Genomic DNA, 21671 nt, shown 5'->3' on the forward strand with positions numbered 1-21671 from the left:
GCACACCCTCTCCGTCTGTATGATGGCAGTAGCTTTAGTGCTGAGTATATTTTGGCATATTTATTGTTTCTGATTTTATTTTACAAACTTATATTCCGGATAATTGGCAAAAACAATAAAAGCACTTCACAAAAATACATACATAATCAAAAACTGCACCACCAACAGCGGACTGCGAACCAAGGAAGCCAGAGTTCAAATCCCACTGCTGCTCCTTGTGATCTTGGGCAAATTACTGCACCTTCTATTACCTCAGATACAACTTTAGGGGCTTATTTACTGAGACTTTTTCTTTCCTGTTCTGGGGGCAAAAAGCTTAGTAACTCAGGCCCGCCTATTGTGGGGACAAGGAAGTACCTCCGGTACCTGAACATAATCCGCTTTGAAGTGGCTGACCAGTCACGGAAGGCAGAATATAAATCAAAGCATTAAATTAGAATTATCATGAACATTCAGTAAATAAAAAAAACCCAAACCACCAGAAAAACGAACATAAAAGTCCTGAATAGGAAAGCTACCAGCATGCATCCCCTTTCGTCCTCCTGTTTCCTGAGTTCAGCTTGGGGAGTAGAGTCACTGTTATTACCTGATTCCAGTTAGAAATACTGATACGGAGGGCCAGAAACAGCTCTCTTGCTCAAGGTCAGTCAAAGTCGGTGGCAGAACCCATGGAATTCTAATTCCATTTTGTGGCCCAGACCCTTCGGTAACTGAGCTGACAACGGGCCTGACCCAAACCAAGCAGTGGAGAAAGAGCACAAAGGAATAAAGTCCGAGATGATGGAGAGGCTGGAAAAAGGTGAGGGCTGTGGGAGAGAGCGATGAGAAGCAGTGAAGAGGGAGACTGGGGGCAGGAGCAGCTAAAGAGAAGCACTGGGACAGGGGCCAGGTGAGAAGGGGGAGCAGGGACTGAGGCCGGAGTGGAGCACTTGTGCCCTTGCATCTGTTATTGGCTTTTCTCGCAGAGCAGGCAAAAAATTCCTCCTTTCTCGCACGTTTTCCGATTTTTCTTTTTTCCTTTCTCCTTTATTCGCTGCCCTCCTGTCTCTCTCTCTCCCTTGCTTTCATGGTCAAGCGATTTTTAGATAGCCAGGTAGTGATAGTACAGAGCTGTATAAGCGGAGGATATAAGGACGCACACGCACTGTTGCTAGATTAAACTTTCCTCTCTGCATCTTTCACTGTGACCTCGAACAAATCACTGCATGTTGCTCTGCTTTCCTTAATGGTTCTTCCGCCGTTTTGAGGAGAGCCCTCTGATTCTTCATCCGTTTCTGATGCTGCAGCTGTGTATGCACCGATGACACCTACAAAGCAATGAAATGCAGGCTAGTGCTTGAGGTAGCTTGACCCTGTTTTCCCCAACCACTCATTCTCGCTCCCTTTCTCCCTCTCCCCACCTCAGGCAGTCACCAGTGCAGAGCTAACCACACCACTGGGCTATTTTCGGAGCGCTCTTAAGTGTTTGGAACATGTTTTAGAAGTTACAGTCTTGGAGGGAAAAACTGGAACAGATGGCTGGAGGGTTCAGAGATGCAGTCCTGCTGGGAACAGATATTTATAGGGAGCTGTAACCCTTGCAGCATCCGCGGGGGAGATGTCTTTAAAGAGACAAGCATCGCGGGCCCGGAGTGTGGAGGCCATGGAGCGGAAATGCATCCAGACCTGCAGGATCTTTCATGGGTCAGCATAGAAAGAGAGGTTGCAGTTCTGATCATCTTTCTCTGAAGAACGCGGCAATCTTAACAGTCCAAGATTATTCTGTTTGGTTCCAGTGGTGCAAGCTGCGGCTGCTGCAGGGACCTCCCTACGTTAGGGGCTGTATCTTGACACTCAGCCTCCTGCAGGACGGCCTGAGCCAGGACTGCATGCCTGCATCCTATCCTTCAGCTCCTGCAGGGAGCACCCTGTGCCAGGGGCTATATGTGTGTATCCTGTCACTCAGCTGCTGCAGGAACACCCAGCTAAAAATATTATAGTCTATGATGTTAATGCACAACCTAGTTGGCTATCCCTGTACTCTACTCTGCCAAATAATGAGGAATAATCTGTTTTGTGTGTTCTTAATAGATAGCATATATATATATATATGAATATAGACATTTGTTTATTTAACTCACTGCGTCATATTTGTGTGGATGCTTTGTTAGGGCCTTCCTATTGCACTATGTAGGTGTCTTTTTTTTTGAAAGGGTAAAGGCTTTTTTTTTTTTTTTTGCAGGAAAGATGTTTTAAAAAAAAAATGCAAAATAATCTGAAAGTAAGATAATGAAAGGTCTACAGTGTACACTAAAATTAGTGACCCCGTGCACTGTGTACTTGAGTTCCTACATGAGGTGGTCAGAGGTATCCCTGCCCGAGGAGGAGAGAGCACGTGAGTGCAGGTCCAGGCAATCCCTTCCTGAGTGTGGGACTAAGGATTCTTGCTTTGGGGGGGGGAGTGAGTGTGGGGCATAGGACCCCACCCCAGGGCTAGGAGGAGAAAGTTGTCAACATGGAGAGCAGGGTGAAATGTTAACATTTTCACTTAAGACATTTTTCATGGGTTTCCATGTGTGTGCATGTCTACATAGGAAAAAGCGGGTTAGCTCACCTAAAATAAACTTAGTTCATGGAAATATAGAATATGCCAGTGGCAGATGAAGGACCACAAGCCCATCTTGTCTGCCCAGTCAGGACACTAGTTGGATAGAGATGATGCCATCATAAGACTAACAGAGGTTTAACGTATCCTACCCCGGCTCTCTCTCTCTCTCGCTCTCTCTCTCTCTCTTCAAGGAACTTGCTTGGCAGGGCAATTTGTACATGGCGTTACCAAAGAGAATATTGGTAGGATCCAAAGCAACTGACCACATAAAACCAATACTACATCAACTGCACTGGCTCCCAGTTGAAAGTAGGATAAAATTCAGAACTCTGTTTTGTCTTCAAGTGCATAAACAAACAGGCTCCTAAGGATCTCTCCCAACTTCTCTCCTCCTCTGACCCACCCATATGACTCTTCTTTCCGCCCTTCCTCTGGCCACTGCCAGGTTGTCCTGTACAAGACTTTGTGCTTTCGGCAGTTATGCACCAAAAAATCTGGAACAAGGTTCCCCGACTCCTTCGCCTTGAGCTGCATAACCTTCCTTTCAGGAAGAAAGCTAAGGCCCTCAGCCTCCTGACGTAACCGCCTGAACCGAGTAAGACGATGGTATTCACCGCTGGAAATTTGATTCTGACTGTAAGGTTGTTTCAAAAGCTGTTGTTTGATTTAAATTTGTTATAATCTGCCTTGAGGCCATGCTTCATGAAAGGCAGAATATCAAATGTCGATAAATACACAGAGCCTGATGTACTTCATTTTTTCCCCCCATAGATACAAAATGGGAAAAAAAAGCCTTTAGTATTTCTGGCCCTAAACTGTTAAAAGGAAAGGATTAAGAATAAGGAGAAAAGGATAGTTTCCAGGTTCTTGTGATGGGTCAGTATTGTCTCGAGTCAGATTATGTTTCTGGCCTGGTCACAGGAGGGGACAAACTGAACCGGTCCTAGTTTCCCTCCATTGCATGCAGGGAGATGTAGTTCTGATTTCCCAGTTGAGTTCCCTAAGTCAAGAAAAAGGAGCTAACAATGGGGTGCAATCCGCAGAGTGGATTGGCTCAGCTTGGTCCTCTGGACATTAAACTATAGTATATGGTCATTCTAATTATGTGGATTTTTTTCTGCTCATTTGTTTTTTCTTCCTCTGTCTGCTCTGGCAATTTGTATCTCTTATGTCCTTTATTTCACACAGTACAGGAAGAAATGCATTTTTGTTTCTTTCTCCAGTGTTGCACTACATGCAGTATCTGGCTTCTTGAGGTTTCCAGTTCAGTTTTTGTCTGTACATTTCTATTTATAATTTGTGGTCACTTTTTTTTTTTTTTTTAAAGGTTATGAGCTGAAAAACAAGTTACCTCCTAATGCAGTAAGCTAATGGTATGCTAATGCACCAGGAGTTTAAAAAAAATAAATAAATAAAAGCACACTAACATAAAAATGTGTGCGCAGCCTTATTACGTCATACGAGCAGTGTGTATGCCACCGAAGAGGCACACTAGGCAGGCATAAAGGGACCTCAGCTGGGTGGGATGGTTAGTTAATGGGTGGGGGTTAGGTGGGTGGGTTGGTGGTGGTCCTAGGGCTGTATCCTTTTGGCCTGGGAGGTAGAGAGAGTCCTGGGGCAGAGTCCCTTTGGCTTAGGGGTCCAAAACGGAGATTCTGTTGCTCAGCTCAACTCATTTTTTTAAGGCATGGTGTCCTAGGTCTGAGGTAGAATAAAAGTTCACTCACATTGGTGAAGCTAGTGTTAGTCTATGGTGCTGTGCTAACAGGGTCCAGAACCAGGGGTTCCTGGGTGTGGTGGTCCACTACAGACTCGGAAGACCTGAGTCCAATTCCCCTACCTAGCACCGTAGATTAATACTAGCCATCAGAAATGTGAGTTAATTAGTTTTGTTTGTATACATTATCAATAAAACTGTTTATACAAAAAAAAAAGACATGTGAGTTAACTTTATTCCGCCTCTGACTCTGGAGTTACTTTTCCAGAGTTTAGATAATGAGTACAGCCTTCAGGGCTTTAACACACCTCCTTGCACTGAGGAATAATAGCTAATGTCTTCATTAACATGAGGTTTACACAGACGTGGAGAGAAACCAAGCTGTTGGCGCTAACTTTTAAAGAAGAGATAAATCGGACTTTAAACCAGAATATAGGGGAAAATGGACATGGCTTGGGAGGGAGGTATCTTCAAAAAATACTGGCAAACCAACGGGCCGAAACAGTAAAAGCCGCAGGAGAGCCGGCACTCCGAGGCAAGCGACCGCTCTCATGACGCGCGCCCAGGCCACTCTCCTGGGCGAGCGATCGAGTATTTAAATGAGGGCTTGCGGTAAAAGGAGGCGCTAGGGACACTAGCGCGTCCCTAGCGCCTCCTTTTTGACAGAAGCGGTGGCTGTCAGCGGGTTTGACAGCCAACACTCAATTTTACCAGCATCGGTTCTCAAACTCGCTGACAGGGGTTCTCAAACTCGCTGACACGGGTTCAGAAAATGGACGCCGGTTAAATTGAGCGTCCGTCTTCCAACCCGCGCGCCGCGGGCAGAATTAAAAAAATTTTTTAAAAATTTTTAATTTTTTTTTTAATTTTGGGGCCTCCGACTTAATATCGCTATGATATTAAGTCGGAGGGTGTACAGAAAATCAGTTTTTTCTGCTTTTCTGTACACTTTCCCTGTGCCGGCCGAAATTAACTTCTGCCTTTGGGCAGGTGTTAATTTCTGAAGGTAAAATGTGCGGCTTCGCTGCACATTTTACTTTCTCTATCGTGCGGGAATAACTAATAGGCCCATCAACATGCATTTGCATGTTGTGGGCGCTATTAGTTTCGGAGGGGTTGGCTGCGCATTTTCAAAGCGCTATTATCCCATACTGTATAAGGGGTAAAAATTGCATGTCGAAAACACGGGGCCAAACTGGGGCTAAAGGTGTGCTAGGCCGAGCACACCATACTGAATCGGCCGGTGTGTAAGTTAGAATGACCTGATAGAGATGTGGTTGTAAAAGCTGAAAAAATTCAGATGTAGTTAAATATAGAGCATGCAGATAAAAATTACTCCAAAGTGCCTGTATCATCTGATAATAAGCAGGTTGTGGGAACATATAAAAATACAATTACAGCAACTTTAAAATGTCTGTATATAATGCCAGAAAACTGAAAAGTAAGACTGGAGAGTTAGAATGTATGGGGGAAAAGAAAGATGTAGACATAATAGGCATCTGACAACCTGGTAGGAGGAGGATAAACAAGGGGATACTGATACCAGGTTACAAATATCAGCATGACAGAGCAGATAAAATTGGTGGAGGGATAGCACTATATGTTAGGGTTGGCAAAGAGTCAAGCAGGATAAAAGTTTTTTGTTTTTTTTTGAAGGAGACAAAACTGTACTCTGGAATTCTTATGGACAGAAATTCCAAGAGTAAAATGGTAGAGTATAGTAGTGGGGATATATTATTGATCGTCTGGTCAAGATGAGTAAACAGACTGCAAAATGCTGAAAGAGATTAGACTGGCTAGTAAAATGGGTAACACAATAATAATGGGAGTCTTCAATTTCCCGAATATTGATTGGATAAATGTCACATCAGGACATGCAAGGGGAAAAAAAAAAAGGACATGCGAGGGAGATAAAGTTCCTAGATGCCATCAATGACCACTTTGTGCAGCAGTTTGTAATGGAACCAATGAGAGGGGGAACTATGTTAGATTTAGTCCTCAGTGGAATGTAGGACCTAAAGAACTAAAGTGGTGGATCCGCTTGGAAACAGTGATCATAATGTAATAAAATTTGACATAATCACTGAAGGGCGAATATTAAGAAAAACATTTATTGTAACTACAAAAAGGGAGACTATGACAATGAGGAAATTTGTTAGAAAAAAACCTGTAAGGTGCAATCCACAAGATTAAAAACATACAGTAGGTGTGGATGCTGTTAAAATTACAGTCATTGTGGCCCAGGAAAAATGTATTCTGTGCATTAAAATACATTAAAGGAAAACCAAGCAACTGCCAGCATGGTTTAATAGTGAGGTGAAAGAGGTAATTAAAGCTAAAAGGGCATCATTCAAAAGATGGAAAGTAGACTCAAACGAGGAAAATAGGCAAGAGCTTGAGCCCTGGCAAGTTAGATGTAAAAAAAATAATTAAGCATGCTAAGAAAGAAATTGAAAAGAAGCTTGCCATAGAAATAAAAACAAATACAAACTTTTTCATGTACAAATTGAAGCAAAAAGCCTATGAGGGAGTCAGTTGGGCTGCTAGATGACAGAGGGGTAAAAGGGATATTCAAGTAGAACATGGAAATAGAAAAACTAAATGAATTATTTGCCTCAGTCTTTACTGAGGAGCATGTTGGGGTCATACCCATACCAGAAACATTTTTTGTTGGTGATGACTCTGAGTGACCTGATGGAATCATTGTGAAAATGGAGAATGTAATAACTCAGATTGACAGACTAAAGATTAACAAATCACGGGGACCAGATGGTATTCACCCCAGAGTTCTGAAGGACACTGAACACCTGTTTCTGGTGATTTGCAACCAATCATTTAAAACAGCCATTGTACCAGAAGACTGTAGAGTGGCCAAAGAGATGCCAATTTGTAAAAAGGATTCTAGAGATAATCCAGGAAACTATAGACTGGTGAGTTTGACGTTGGTGCTGGACAAAATGGTCGAAGCTATGCTTGAAAACAAAATTACTGACCACATAAATAGACATGGTTTAATGGGGGAAAGTCTTGCTTTATCAATTTACTAGACTTTTTTGAGGTTGTAAATAAACATGTGGACATAAATGAGCCAGTTGATATAATGTATTTGGATTTTCAGAAGGCATTTGACAAAGTCCCTGATGAGATACTCATCATGAAATTGGGAGGTCATGGGAAAGAGAAGGCAGTGTCCTACTGTGGATTGGTAACTGGATAAAAGGCTGGAAACAGAAGGCAGGACTAAATAAGTCAGTTTTCCAAATGGAGAAAGGTCATTAGTGGACTATCCTGGGGTCTGTATTGGGACCTGTGTTATTTAGCATAGTCATAAATGACTGGAGAAATATATAAGTGAGGTGACCAGATTGGCAGATGACACAAAATTGTTGCAAGTCATTAAAGCAGCAATGGATTGTGAAGACTGCAGAGGGACACTGGGAGACCGGGCTTCTAAATGGCAGATGCAATTTAAAGTGCCCGAGTGCAAAATAATGCACATAGGGAAAAATAATCCCAGCTACAGTTGCACAGTGCTGGATTTCATCCCCACCCAGGAAAAGGACTTCGAAGTCCTTATGGGACAGTATCTTCAGCTCGCTGTGCAATAGCAGTCAGAAAGGCAAATAGGAATTATTTGGAAAGGTGTAGATAACAACATTGAGAATATCCTAATGCTTTTGTATAGATCCAAGGTGCAACCACACTTTGAGAATTTTGTGTGATTCTGGTTGCCCAATCTCAAAAAAGACATAGCAGACATAGAAAAGGTACAAAGACGACGACAAAAAATGATAAAAGGGGAATGGAAAAGCTCCCTTAAGGAGAAAGGTCAAACAGTCTAGGACTTTCTAGCTTGAAAAAGAGAAGACATGATTGAATTTTATAAAATCATAAGGGGATGGAACAGGTAAATAGGGAGCAACACTAGGATTAGGGGACCCTTTCATGAAACTAGTAACTGGCAGATTTAAAACGTGGGCCATTTTTTTTTCACTCAACCCACAATCAAAAGCGGATTGGACCCGATCCTGAAGGAAAAGTCCATAAACAGTTATTATCCATGTAGACTTGGGAAAGCCAGTGCTTTATCCCTGGGAGCGAGATACAAGAAATAGATCAACCATTGGGGATCTGACGGGTACCTGTGACCCGGAATGACCACTGTCAGAGACAGAAGGCTGGGCTCGATGGGTCTGGTTCTGACCCAGCATAGCATGTATGCACTAAAATCCTTATTAAATCAGGAGCAGAGTTCTGCACACACAAATGTGTGCAGAAATGTATTACATCTGCCCCTAGTCTATTTGCTGAGAGTTTGTCTGTGTCCTGCATGTATGACCAAGGTGAGGCATTCTGTTGGCAGATAGGTTCTGTGTAAGGAATCAAAGTTGGGTTGTTTTTAAGCCTGCATCTTCCAATAGGAGGTGTATTGGTGTTCTAGGGAGTGTAGTATTTGCAGTGCAGCCTTTTCATGGGCAGGGTTATTGCTATGTCAATTCTGGGAGTGAGTGCTGTTTTGGTATGGTTGGTTTGCTACATAGGTGTTTAGTGTATTTTTTTTTTGGTCGGTGATTGTGTCACCAAGTCCCCACGGGTAGTGGAAGGAATCTGTGTGACTGTTACTTGAACAGCAGAATTTGAATATTCGTAGTAAGTGGAAACCACCTTGTTCTGCTCTACAACCATTGTGGAGGGAGTTTCTGGGCGTGCAGAAGGGGAGGGGCAGGGCTTCTCTCTCTCTCTCTCTCTCTCTCCTTTAATCTCCTTTTCGCTCCAGCTGAACAACAGCAGCAGTGATGAAATAAATAATGTAGCTGCTGTCATTTTTCCAGCTAAGTGTTTGATAATTGCTGTTGTATACCTCTTACTGTTTAATATGACAGCTTTCCTCCCCCCAGCGCTGCTTAATTTCTTCAGTAATAAATCTGCACCGAGCAGTGCTGCAGTTTCAGGGTTCTTCAAGGTGCCTGATCATGGGGGGGGGGAGCTTTCCCGGGAGCAAGTTGAGTTTCTGGGCCCGTGGCAAAACGGGAGCACTGGGTGTGAAACGACGAGCCCCCCTCCCCTCCCCTCCCCTCCCGATCTGATCAAAAGCAGTCGGGCAACGCTGGAAGCTCTTAAAGGCGGCACCGGAGAGGGAAGAGCGGGTTGGGTGCCCTTTCTGTGCACAGTCTGCCAGGCTACTGATGGGCTGGAGGCCCACAGGACTCCGCTGCAGCCCTCACTTGCCCCTCTCTCTCGGCTGCTTCCTGCCCTCTGCATCTTGTGTCTTGGGTGCTGCTGTCACCGTCTTGTTTGGCAGGAAAAGGGGGAGGTAATCGATATACCTGGCACCACCTTCCCTGCCAGCAGCAGGGCCAGAGTTCAGGACTCTCACAATGGCTGCATTGTTTTTTAGTTTGGCCCTGGGGGGGGGGGATTCCTTAACCTTTTGCTTGCTGGCATCTTTCCTCAAGCTGCAGGGCAAGTGGCTACGTGGATGGTGCGGTCCTTGTAAGGAGGGATCTGGGAGCGGAGAGACAGCAAGGCGGGGTTCTGCCCCCTCGCCACCCCATTTGCCCTTCCGTTTATTCTTGTTGCCCCCGCTTACCTTGCCTCTTCGCTGGTGAGCGTGCACTATTGTGGGTGGGGTGGTGTGAGCCACCTTAGATAATGTGTGGAGACCCCTGTGCCCATGGGCTGGGGCTCGCTATGGACTGGCCGGATCCTAGGCTCCTGCCCCTGGTTTGTGTTTCGGGTCTTGCACCAGTGACCTTCCTAGGCAGGAGCACCGAGAGACTGGGAACCCAGACCGAAGCGGTGACGGATAAGTCTAGGGTAAAGCACAGCAGACGGGAAATATTTTAGAATACAGGTTTGCTTGACGTGTAAATTGTTTGCTTTTACTAGTTTCTTTTTTTTTTTTTTTTTTTTTTGTTCTGAGACGTCTGAAAATAAGTCCTTTTCCTGTCTGGCTCTGCACAGTGAAAGCAGATTGCAATGCTGAGGTTGTTTTTTTGTTTTTGCACTGGAGCTGCCCTAATGACTGATCTCAGGAAAGAACACAGCCTGAGCTTCGGATCGCACGTTTGCTCTACAGGAACCCGTGTGTGTGTGAGATTTTTGAGTTAGCCTGGCTGAGCAAGCGTGACACAAGGCAAGAATGCCCCGATGCACACACACACACACACACACACACGGACGCCTCCAGGCTCTCTCAGCTCCTCCATGGGAGAGGGGAAGATGTGCTTGCGAGTCTGACCATGGGGGAGGGGGAGGAGTAGGAGGTGGGCGGTGGTGTTTCTTGCGGTCACTGCTCCCAGCCACTGTTTCATTCACTTAAGCATATGCTGTGAAAAAGCCATTTGGGAGTGGCAAACTGAACGGCACTTGATCTGGGGATATGGGGGGGGGGCAGCCATGCAGTATTTGCCAGGGAGTCTCAGCTCCTGCTGATCCCTGGGATCTGCTGCAGGGAGGCAACTGGCAGTCCGACCTGGGAGATTGAAATACCTCGGGCTCCGCGCTCACCCAGCTTCCCTGCACTGTCCTAAAAGAGGGGGGCCTTAGGTGACCTCATGTACCGCAGCACCTTTTTTGTAACACAAGATATCTGATTTTTATTTTTAAGAAATCATTTTAGCACATCTGTTAAAAAAAAAAAAAAAAAAAAAAGGTAAGGTGCACATTTTCAGTGCAGAGTTTATAGACCCAAGAAAAGGGATTGAATTCAGCCCCCTTTTTTTTCGGTCTCTTACCATGTGCCCAATATATGTGTAGTTACCAAGATCCCAGCGGTGGGCGCGCAGCGGGCCGCGCGATGCGGGGAGACCGGGGCTTGAAGGCAGCAGGGCGTGCGGGATCTCTGCGCGCTGCAGAGATGAAGTGAGGACTTCTGATAAATCTGGGAGGGAGGGAGAGCCGACAGCCACTCGCCCTCCCTCCCTATCTCCGACTATGGCTTTGGCTCGTGTGCAGGAGGCAGGAAGTGCCTGAGGATGGGAAGGTATTTTGGGACATTGGGGTGCTAATTACAGCTGCTTGGATATCCGAGCTGGAGTATTTTAAAGTGACCACAGATTGATCAAAGTGCCTGTTTGCTTCCTGTGCTGTAAGGCGATCGTGGGCCCAGGACACATTTTGCATGCTGTGGTTTTGCTGACTTTAGATTTTTTTGGGGTTGTTTTTTTTTTTTTTTTATGTGGATTTAAAGAGACATCGCATGGACAGACGCTTCTAAAAATGATCAGGCCCCAGACTTCTTAAACTCCCTAATACACTTGTTTAGTAACACTCTGCCCACTCTTGGATCATTTATTTGTGAGATTGTCTGCAGTAGTAATACTTCAAACACTTTATAAAACATGTGCAGAGAGCTGGCAAGAATTACCATTTAATATACCAAAACGAAAGAATCATAAACCTGGAATATGGTTTTTCCTCTTCTTTTTCCTGCTTTTTCCACTCTCCTCAGTTTTGGCAGGTAGCAGATGATCCTAATTTGGGCTGCAGAATAGTGCCAGTTACTCTCTTTGCTCCTTGCTGTCTGTACTGGGAGCAGCCAGTAGGTCTCCTTTTCAGGACAGTGCATGCAATCTGCGCTCGATGAAATCACTCATTATATGTTAATGTATAATGAATATAGCGCACTGTCTCTTGGCAGGGATCTCCAAATCGTTCTGCTGTGTGTGCGGTCTCTCTGCAGGGATGTGTGTTTGAGGGGGCTCTCTGATTATCCTTGCGTGTGTGTCCTGGCTGCCTGCATACCGACTGTACAAGAGAGTTCTTAGTACACTACTGTGTGCTGTCTCTCCGAGGGACTTTTTTGTTTCACCTTTAACCTAGAGACTCGTGAAGCGTATACAATGAGGAGAAGTGATTGTGTAAAGGATGCAGATTATTGATACTGTTTGCTGCTCAGTGCTGCTGTGCTGTATAATCTGATAGAGAACGTGGTAACATAGAGGTTGCTTCTCGCTAAGCTGCAGGATAGCCTGCCATTTTATAGCCGCCTTGGTTTAGGTGAAGTTTCAATCACAGCCTGGCCTGCTGTACCTGCGCCCAGAGATAGGCAAGTAAAGTTAGCCAGTTAGCAGTGAAAATTCACTAGAGCTAGCTAGCACTCTCCCCAAACCATGCACACAGGATCAGCTACTTAAAAAAACGGCTAAATGATCGCATATAAAGACCAATTGGCCTGTCCAGGCTCCCCAGTTACACTCCTCTGGTTCTCTACCCCTTTGGGTAGGTGGGCATACAAGCTTCCCCCATGGCTTCTACTCACCCTCTCAGCCCTGTTACCCCTATTGCCCTTCTGTACATGGCATGAGCCTTTTCATTGGTCTTGTTATCATTGTAATCATGGCCACCACGCAGCCATCTCAGAAGCCTAATGCTGATGTTAGGGGTTTTGTAGCCAGGGTCACTCTGTGCTGGTTCACCCCAGCCTTGTTGGAAGCCTAACGCGGTCATCTACACGCTCTCTGCCCACTAGCTTGTATTTTCTCCTCACTTGACCTCTAATTTCATAAGACTGAGCAAGCACTCAAGCAAACACTTCATTTCTGTGTCTGGCCCAAGAATATTTCATTTCTTTCCCAGTTTTCTCTGCTGCTGCTACTATTTCTGCTCTGTGCTATTTCAGGCTTCTCCCACCCTCTCTTTCAGGCCGATGCAGTATTGGCGCACGGAAAACGGGCGCTTGTGACTGAGCACCCGCCAATTGACCTCTCTGGGGCACCTGATGGCAATATGCAGGTGGGCTCACGGTAAAAAGGAGGCGCTAGGGGAAATTGGGCGCCCAGGAGAGGTGCTGTCAGCGGGTTAGGAAAACGGACGCTCGTAAAATTGAGTGTCCCTTTTCCTAACCCTGACCCACCAGCATGTTTTGTTTTTTTTTAACATTCTCCTCCTTTTTCTGCTCCTCCGACTTAATATTGCCAAGATATTTTTGCTTTCCTGTCAACTTTTTGGGCTCCTCAAAACTTAATGCCTGCTCAAGGATAAAAATGTGCGCATCGGGCCAGCGCACGGTATTGCATCGGCCTGTTTGTGACGTATTAGCTCCTGTTGCCTCTCAACCTTTCCCTCTGCAACTTCAAGTCCTGATTCCTTGTCCTTGAATTTTCTTGTCTATGGAAAATTTCATCTTCCCATACTTTATTGAAGTCTGTCAAGTATTTAAATGTTGCTCTCATGTCCCTCAGTGGTATCAACTCCCCCTCCCCAAAAGGATTATTTTAGAAAGAGTAGGGATCATGGGTGCAGTTTGCTCCTCAGCACTGCTCCATAATGTATGAGAGGATGGGAAGGGAGGATTATAATGAGAAGGATGGGGAGCTGAAATGCTGAAACTTTGGTTTCTGAGGCTCCTGTAAGCAGTAGAAAATCAGAGGCTGGTTTTGCACTTGCGTAGCAGATTCTCTGTAGTCCTCTATTTCTTGAGTATAAGAGGTCAAAGGTTACAGGGTGGAATTTCCGGCCAGGCAGATGTATGACTTTATCCATGAGTGACCAAATGCAAACCTAAAGGGAAGAGGGAAGCTGCAGTTAAACAGGAAGTGACCTCACTGTAGTGTTATAAAATATACCATATAGCATAACATGCTGAGGCTTTTGCCTTGGTCTGAATCCAGGGAATGTCCCTCTGCTGAAGTTAATCGGTGAGGATGTGCTCAGAGAAGCTGAATCTCTAAAAGGGGGGGGGGGGGGGGGGGGAGAAGGAAGTTGTGCATGGCAAGAAAACTTGTGTATAGGTAGCTCGGTTGTTTCGTCCTTCCTATAAAAAGATTTTAGAAATGTCTGTACTTCCTGGAGATTTATCGTACAGTGAATGCCAGACTTGGAAGTGTTCCTGTTCTGACCTTACTCCCTCCCTCTCATGTACATATATTTACCCTTACTGATCTGCTAATCAGAAGCAAGACTGTGCTGCCTGCCCCCTCTGCCCTTTTTGCTTGTGGTGGGGTCCTGCTCACTGGCACTCAGTGATTGCTGCTAATCCTAGGATCAGGAGTGCCATCTAGTGGACACTCTTGGCAGTTCAGTAGCCCTTTTTTTTTTTTTTTTTTTTTAAGAGAAAGCATTTTGTGGTGGCCTCTTACTTTAGATTGAAAAAAAACTTTATTGGCATGACAGTTTGTACATGTGCTGTAGTGCAACTCCTCAAAAGTAATGAAAGTGGGAACAGGAGTGCAGGCCTTAGCCCAGTAGCATTCCATACACGAGCTAATGGCATTTAGAGTGGACTATTTATCTATATAATGCACTTAGGGACCAGCAGTGTGTGATGGGACACTATTTGATGGGCTGTAAGCGTGCCAGCTGGACGGAGGCATGGCAAGAAATCAGCAACGACTCAGGTCCACGTCGGCAGGCGGATGCAGCAAATGGCTACATGAGCTGGTCAGAGACAACAGGGGAAGTTTTGCTGGGTGATGGCTAATGTATAATATACTTTATGTGAAAAGTTAATGAACTTTTCAAACATCTTTACCTCTGGCAAGTTTCACTTTGTTGTGAAAATAAGAGATTTTGTGACAGCAGAATACCTGCTACTTATATATAGAGGGAAGCCTATGTCAATGCTGAGGACCTGGCAAAAGCCACTGACTGGAGCAGTGAAGTGAGGACCGGGGACTTGTGACATCACAGAAGTCACGTGAAGAGTTATCTAAAGGCTTTCATTCCTTTAAGAGCCAGTAATGTGCAGCCTGGGAGGGGAGCGCTGGGGGTTTCATCAGGATGCGCAGTCCTTGTAAATGGGTGACGTCGCCCGACAGAGCCTGGCTCGGTGAGATGATTTCATAGCTTTTGGAAAGCTCTACTGAGCATGTGCAGGCTGTTTCTCAGTCCCCCCCCCCCCCCCCCAGTTTGTTTTTTTTATTCCGCTTTTTCCTTGCAGTGACTTCAGTCAGGAAGCTTTTAAAATACGTTTTTTGCACTGTGGCTTCTCTCAAAAACCTTCCCCTCCTCTAGTTCCTTAAACAGAGTTTTTGTTGAGAGAGTGACTGTTTTTGTTTTGATTTTTTTTCATTGGTTACATCTGCGCATCGGTATTGTTGAATTAGTCATCTTTTTTTTTTTTTTTTTTTCCAAAAACGGAGTCATTTGATTTTACTTCGGCCATATTTTCAGCCACGTCCCAGAGAGAGAAGACCAGTAGCTTCAAAGGGTGCACCTGATGCAGCAGCGCAATGTCTGCCACGGTCCCCGATTGAATTATGGATATTGTGTCTGGGTGGTGGGCATTTTGTTTCCAAAATGCAGCACCTATCAGAAGTTGCCTCCCGGAGATCTTTTGGCAGAAGCTCTTCTGTTCAAAGAAACCAATCCACCTGCACCAACATCGGTGGGATCCACATCCATGGGCCGGGCAGTCGTACTGATTGCTGACTGTGCATAGACATCAAGGAAACCTTGTTCCTCTTCAAAGTCGCACACTGATAGAGCAACCTCCCACCCAATGAAAATGAGGAAAGCTGCTGTATCTGCGTCGGGGGACACCAGTGCGGAGCGTCAGACAAAGGTGGGGAAGCCTGAACATCTTTCCCCATTGATACTTGGTGCTGTGAGCAGGGAGATTCAGGCAGTGGTCGTACCCCTCCCCCACCCCCAAGCGTCCTGACAGAGAACCTTGGGGGATGAAGACAGGCTCTGAGGTCACAGCCATCCATATGTCTGAAGTTTTAATTTATTTAGTTCTCTTGATAAACCACTTTTCTACATCAAACCAAAGCGATTTACAGAATAAAACAAAATATAAAACACCACACACCTAAATAAACATTCAATTACACATACCACATGCAACAATTAAGGCCCATTATATTATTTCAGGTTAGCTTCTCTGTAGATTAAATAAATAGAAATGGGCTTTTATCCACAAAGACAGTAATCGCCCATTGGTGACTTTTTGCTTTTATTCATCCTTTTTTAATGGAAGGCATCCCTTAACTAGAGAGTACTACTTTTATAACAATGTCCTACTTTTTCTATGGAGTAAATCAAATCTGTTACAGATATTCTCTGTGGACAGCAGGATAATCAGACACACACACACACACCCCTTCCTGCCTTCTCTTTTGAGATTTGAATTTTTGTGTTATACTGGTATGTAGGACTGAGGGGGTTCGGTGTTGCAGTAGCAAGGCAGGAAGTCCTGCACATGTCAGGAAAATCTTCTTGGTTTTTTCTACATCTTTATAAAAAAAAAAAATGCTCTGTGTGAGTGCCATTAGATGACAACACCAACTTGTGTGGCTGATTATTCTATACTCCACAGAAAACGCCCATTTTAACTCAGCAATTTAGGTTTGAACATAAGAATTGCCATGCAGCTCTGAATGAAGAAAACAGGAAACAGCATAAGCATTGGCACGTTAGATGCAAAGCATTAATAAGGACGGCAAAGAGAGAATTTGAAGAAAAAAAAAAAAGCTTGCTGTGGAAGCAAAAACTCATAATAAAAATGTTTTCAGGTACGTTTGAAGAAAAAAGCCTGCGAGAGAATCAGTTGGACAATTAGATAATCCAGGGGTAAAAGTGGGCACTAAGGGAGGAGAAGACCATAGCAGAGAGATTAAATGAATTCTTTACTGAGGAAGATGCAAGGCAGATACCTATGCCAGAAGTAATATTTAAAGGTGATGATTCAGAGGAACTGAAACCCATTTTAATGAACCTGAAAGATGTAAATGGGCAAATTGACAAATTAATGAATAGCACCTGGACCAGATGGTATACATCCTAGGGTGCTGAAAGAACTAACAAATGAAATTGCAGACCTGCTATTAGTAATCTGTAAACAATCATTAAACTCAGGTGTGGTACTTGAAGATTGGAGAGTGGCCAATGTTACTTCAGTTTTTAAAAAGGGTTCCGGGGTGATCCAGGAAATTACAGACCAATGAACGTGACATTGTTGCCAGGAAAAATGGTTGAAACTATTAAAGAACAAAATTACTGAACATATAGATAGGCATAGTTAAATGGGACAAAGCCAACATGCTACATTTTTTTGAAGGCATGAATAAACATGTAGATAAAGATGAACCAGCTGATATAGTGTAGCTGGATTTTCAAAAAGCATTTGCCAAAGTACCTCATGAGAGACTATTGTGGATTGAGAGCTGGTTAAAAGATAGAAAACAGAGAATAGGGCTAAATGGTCAATTTTTCTCAGTGGAGAAATGTGACCAGTGGAGTGCTCCAGGGATCTGTACTGGCATCGCTGCTTTTTAACATATTTATAAATGTTCTAGAGATGGAACAACAAGTGAAGTGATAACATTTGTTGATGATACAAAATTATTCAGAGTTGTTAAATCACAAGAGGACTGTGAGAAGTTGCAAGAGGACCTTTATGAGACTGAACATCCAAATAGCAAATGGCATTTAATGTGGACAAGTGCAAAGTGAAGCACATAAGGAAGAGCAACCTAAATGATAGCTACACAATGCAAGGTTTCACATTAGGAGTCACCACCCAGAAAAGGATCTAGGCATCATCGTGGATAATGCATTGAAATCCTCTGCTCAGTGTGCAGCAGCAGCAGCCAAGAAAGCAAATAGAATGCTAGGAATTATTAGGAAAGGAATGGAGAATAAAACAGAGAACATCACACTGCCTCTGTATCACTCCATGGTGTGACCTCATCTGGAGTATTGTGTGCAATTCTGGTTACTACATCTCAAAACAGATATAGCAGAATTAGAAAAGTTACAGAGAAGGGCGGCCAAGATGATAAAGGGAAATGGAACAATTTCCCTATGAGGAAAGGCTAAAGAGGTTAGGACTCTTCAGCTTGGAGAAGAACAGATTCACATTTATCCGTTCTAGACCTCTCATGATTTTAAAGATCTCTATCTGAGGGGGGGGATATGATAGAGGTCTTTAAAATCATGAGAGGTCTAGAACGGATAAATGTGAATTGGTTATTTACTCTTTCAGACTTGGGGGCACTCCAAGAAGTTAGCATGTAGCACATTCACTCAACGAACTATTAAACTCTGGAATTTGTTGCCAGGGGATGTGGTTAGTGCAGTTAGTGAAACTGGGTTTATAAAAGGATTGGATAAGTTCATGGAGGGGAAGTCCATTATCTGCTATTAATCAAGTTGACTTAGAAAATAGCCACTGCTGTTACTAGCATCAGTAGCGTGGGATATACTTAGTTTTTGGGTACTTGTAGCCTGGATTGGCCACTGTTGGAAACAGGCTGCTGGGCTTGATGAACCCTTGGTCTGACCCAGTATGGCAATTTCTTATGTTCTTATATTCTTAAGAGATGGCTGAGGGGAGATATGATAGAGGTCTTTAAAATGAGTGGAGTGGAATGGATAAATGCAAGTCAGTTATTTACTGTTTCAAAGTGTACAACAAATAGTGGACACATGGTGAAGTAACTAGGTAATCATTTTAAGACAAATGAGTAAAAAAATATTTTCTCCTAACGCATTAATCAACTCTGGACTTCATTGCAGGAGGATGTGGTAAAAGATGTTAGTGTAGCTGGATTTAAAAAAGGTTTGGACAGACGTCTGGAAGAAAAGTCCATAAACCATTATTAAGGTCCCTGCGATAAGCAACATGGAATCTATCAACCTTTTGAGATCCTCTTGGAAACAGGATTCTGGCTTGATGAACATTTGGTTTGACCCAGAATGGGAAATCTTGTTTTTATGTTCTTATGCTGGGCTAGACCAGGGTCCATTGAGCCCAGTATCCTGTCTCCGAAAGTGGCCAATCCGGGTCACAGGTACCCATCTAATGTCTCCTCCTTCACATCTTCTTGATCTCCATGTCCTGTCTATGGAAGTTCCCAAAGGCTCATTCTAGGATCACACACACTCTCCATGGGTGATCTCATGCTTTCGTTTGGCTTTTAACATCACCTTTATGTGGATTACTTCCAAATCTTTCCCTATATCCTTGAATTCCTCTCATCCATTAAGTCCTGGAATTCTGATGACTTTTATCTCTTTGTTTCTCCATTTTCTCAAAATCAGTATGTCCAAGATAGTCTTATCTTTCCTCTGCACCTGCCCTTCCAGTCTCACTGACCTGTTACCTTGGAGTCCTCCTTTTCCTTCATCCCTATTTTATCTTAGCTTGTCAAATGTTTATTCCCTCCTCGTGATCTACTGAAAACCCCTTCTCTTGAAGTTCCCAAGCTCCTTCATGCCCCCTTTCCTGTCAGTTTGGAAGACAGCAGCACAAATCATTGTCCTCTCTCACAAATGTCTCTACCTACGCTTTCCTGAAATTTCCCCACTGGTTTGCTATCCACACCAACATTAAATCCAAGCTCCTGCTCTCCTCTTGCCCTGCCTACCTCACAACTGTTCTCCCCGTGCACACAACACAGGCTCTCTCCTTAGCTCATTCCAGATCTTTTCTTTTCTGTCCTTTACCCTTGCAGTACACTGACTAGGCCCTTCTTTTTACGTTCAGCCTGTAGATGCTCTTCTTCAGAAAGGCTTTCTGCTAAGTCTCTCCTATAACTCCCGGCTGCAGCACTACATCCAGAGATCTGTTCCATGTCTGCCTTTCTTCCCTCGTTGATTGCAAGCTCTTCAGGACAGACACTCTCTTACATGCTGTGCCTATTATGCTTATCATAAAGTTGTGTGTCTTGCTCCCATTCCTCCTCCCACCTCCTACTTCTCACCTTGTGCTGGACCTGCTCTCTCTCCCTCCCTGCTGTGTACCATTATCATTAGGTGATGGCTGAGCCAAGCCAACCTGCTCCAATCCCTCTGTATCAGGTGCCCAAGTCCCACATGAGGCACTGGTATCGCAGGAGGGTGACCGTCTTGGCAGAGACCCTTCTTCAGACCCTAGGCTGAAGTGAAGCAGCAAGCACGGTCCCACCAGCATCTTCCGAGGGAAGGAAAGACAACAAAACATGTAGATTAATAATTAAACATTTGTTGCTGGAGTCATCTTGGGGCCCCGAAGAACTGTTGTGCGTGCGTGTATTCTTCTATGATGGACATGAGAAAGGGAAAACATTGTAGTTCATCAGGTAGATTGATAATTTAATTTATTAATATAGGTGGGAAATGTATGTAAGGAGTAAATAAGTAAATCTGTCGGTTTGCAGCTCTCCTTCAGTCTCTCTCGGAACTGTTGTATGGCCTTGAGTGAAGGGGGTCTGATGGGAGAAGGCGTCCTCTCGTGCCGACAGTATTAAACCATTCCTTAGAAGGACAGAAATTCATCTCTCTTTACTGCTATTGACTCTATATGACCCAGGGCAAGATGTATTTATTTTTAAATATTTCTGCCCTTTTTCCCCCACCGTAATTCTCGTTTTCTCTTCATTAGGAGCCTTCCTACATTCTGAATGCCAGAAATGTTTCTTAACTGAAACATTGTAAGGTGTTTGAGGGTCTTGGGGGTTCTGAAAGCTCAGGCTCCTATAACGTGGGCCAGTCCTTTCACAAGATTATCTCCCTTCAGCTTGTGTGTGATGGTGTTTGTGGCTTTCTGGCATTCTCTCCCACCAGTACGGCACCGTTGTGGATGACTCTGACTATATCTCTGTGCAGTGCAGCTTGATGTAACTTAGAGCTTTATGGGATGGAGCAGAGAATGAAACCGAAGACCTTGACTCACTACCATCCCCAATCAGACTTCTTTTTCATTCTGTGCAGTCAAGAGCATTGGATGGAGGTTATTGACAGAAGGGGGAGAAGGTTTATTTGTGCAGGGTTTAATTAGAAAGGAAGAGTAAGAGGGAAGATGTATTAAAAGATCCTCTAAGAAGAGAGATTTTGTTGCTGCTGCTGCTGTCAGCCAGCTCTGAAAATGGCACTTCTTAGATTGTGGCTCCGTGAGTTGTTATGGACGCGTGCAGATGGCCCCAAAGCACTAATATTCCATTGGCTGATGGAGGTTTGGCTTGGGGAGCAGCTGCCGTTGCTCCTCCTCCTAGGTAGTGGCATTGCTGTCGCAGTCCCTGAGCAGTTAAAGTTCTTGCTTCCGACTGATTCCCAGTTTCAGGTCAAGGAAGGTTTGTTCATATAGCAACAAACAAAAAGCATTCGCAAGAATACAATGTTGTAAAAATTAAACAGCCAAAAACAAACGGCGGAGAGATACGCTCAAGAAAATACAATAAACAGGGAGCGTGAGAGAGGGTTTAAGTCCTCCAAAAACTTAGATGTTATGCAAGCACTGTTCCAACTTTTTATTCCAAAGGACTCCATATTTAAATGATGTATAAATATAGAAAGTCAATCCCCCGACATGGACACCGTGTTTCGCCAACCAAGGCTGCGTCGGGAGGGATGGTGCAGGCAAACAAGCTCAAAACTTTAGTGTTAGAGACTTAGGTTTTAAGCCTTGGTTGGCGAAACACGGTGTCCATGTCTCGGGGGATT

The 21671-nt window shown here is 44.2% G+C and overlaps 1 protein-coding gene and 1 long non-coding RNA gene across 5 annotated transcripts in view; one reads left to right on the forward strand and one right to left on the reverse strand.

Moving 5' to 3' along the window:
- Nucleotides 1-21671, forward strand: part of BCL9L (BCL9 like) — a 129420-nt gene that overhangs the window by 62525 nt on the left and 45224 nt on the right. The gene's annotated exons all lie outside the window — the stretch shown is intronic.
- LOC115073896 lies at nucleotides 52-11214 on the reverse strand. The gene is made up of 3 exons (XR_003852148.1): nucleotides 11042-11214; nucleotides 9895-10116; nucleotides 52-1307 (listed from the first exon to the last, which is right to left on the reverse strand). It is a non-coding gene; the product is annotated as an uncharacterized LOC115073896 (long non-coding RNA).

The sequence above is a fragment of the Rhinatrema bivittatum genome, chromosome 12 (genome assembly GCF_901001135.1).
Source record: "Rhinatrema bivittatum chromosome 12, aRhiBiv1.1, whole genome shotgun sequence".
Classification (NCBI taxonomy): domain Eukaryota; kingdom Metazoa; phylum Chordata; class Amphibia; order Gymnophiona; family Rhinatrematidae; genus Rhinatrema; species Rhinatrema bivittatum.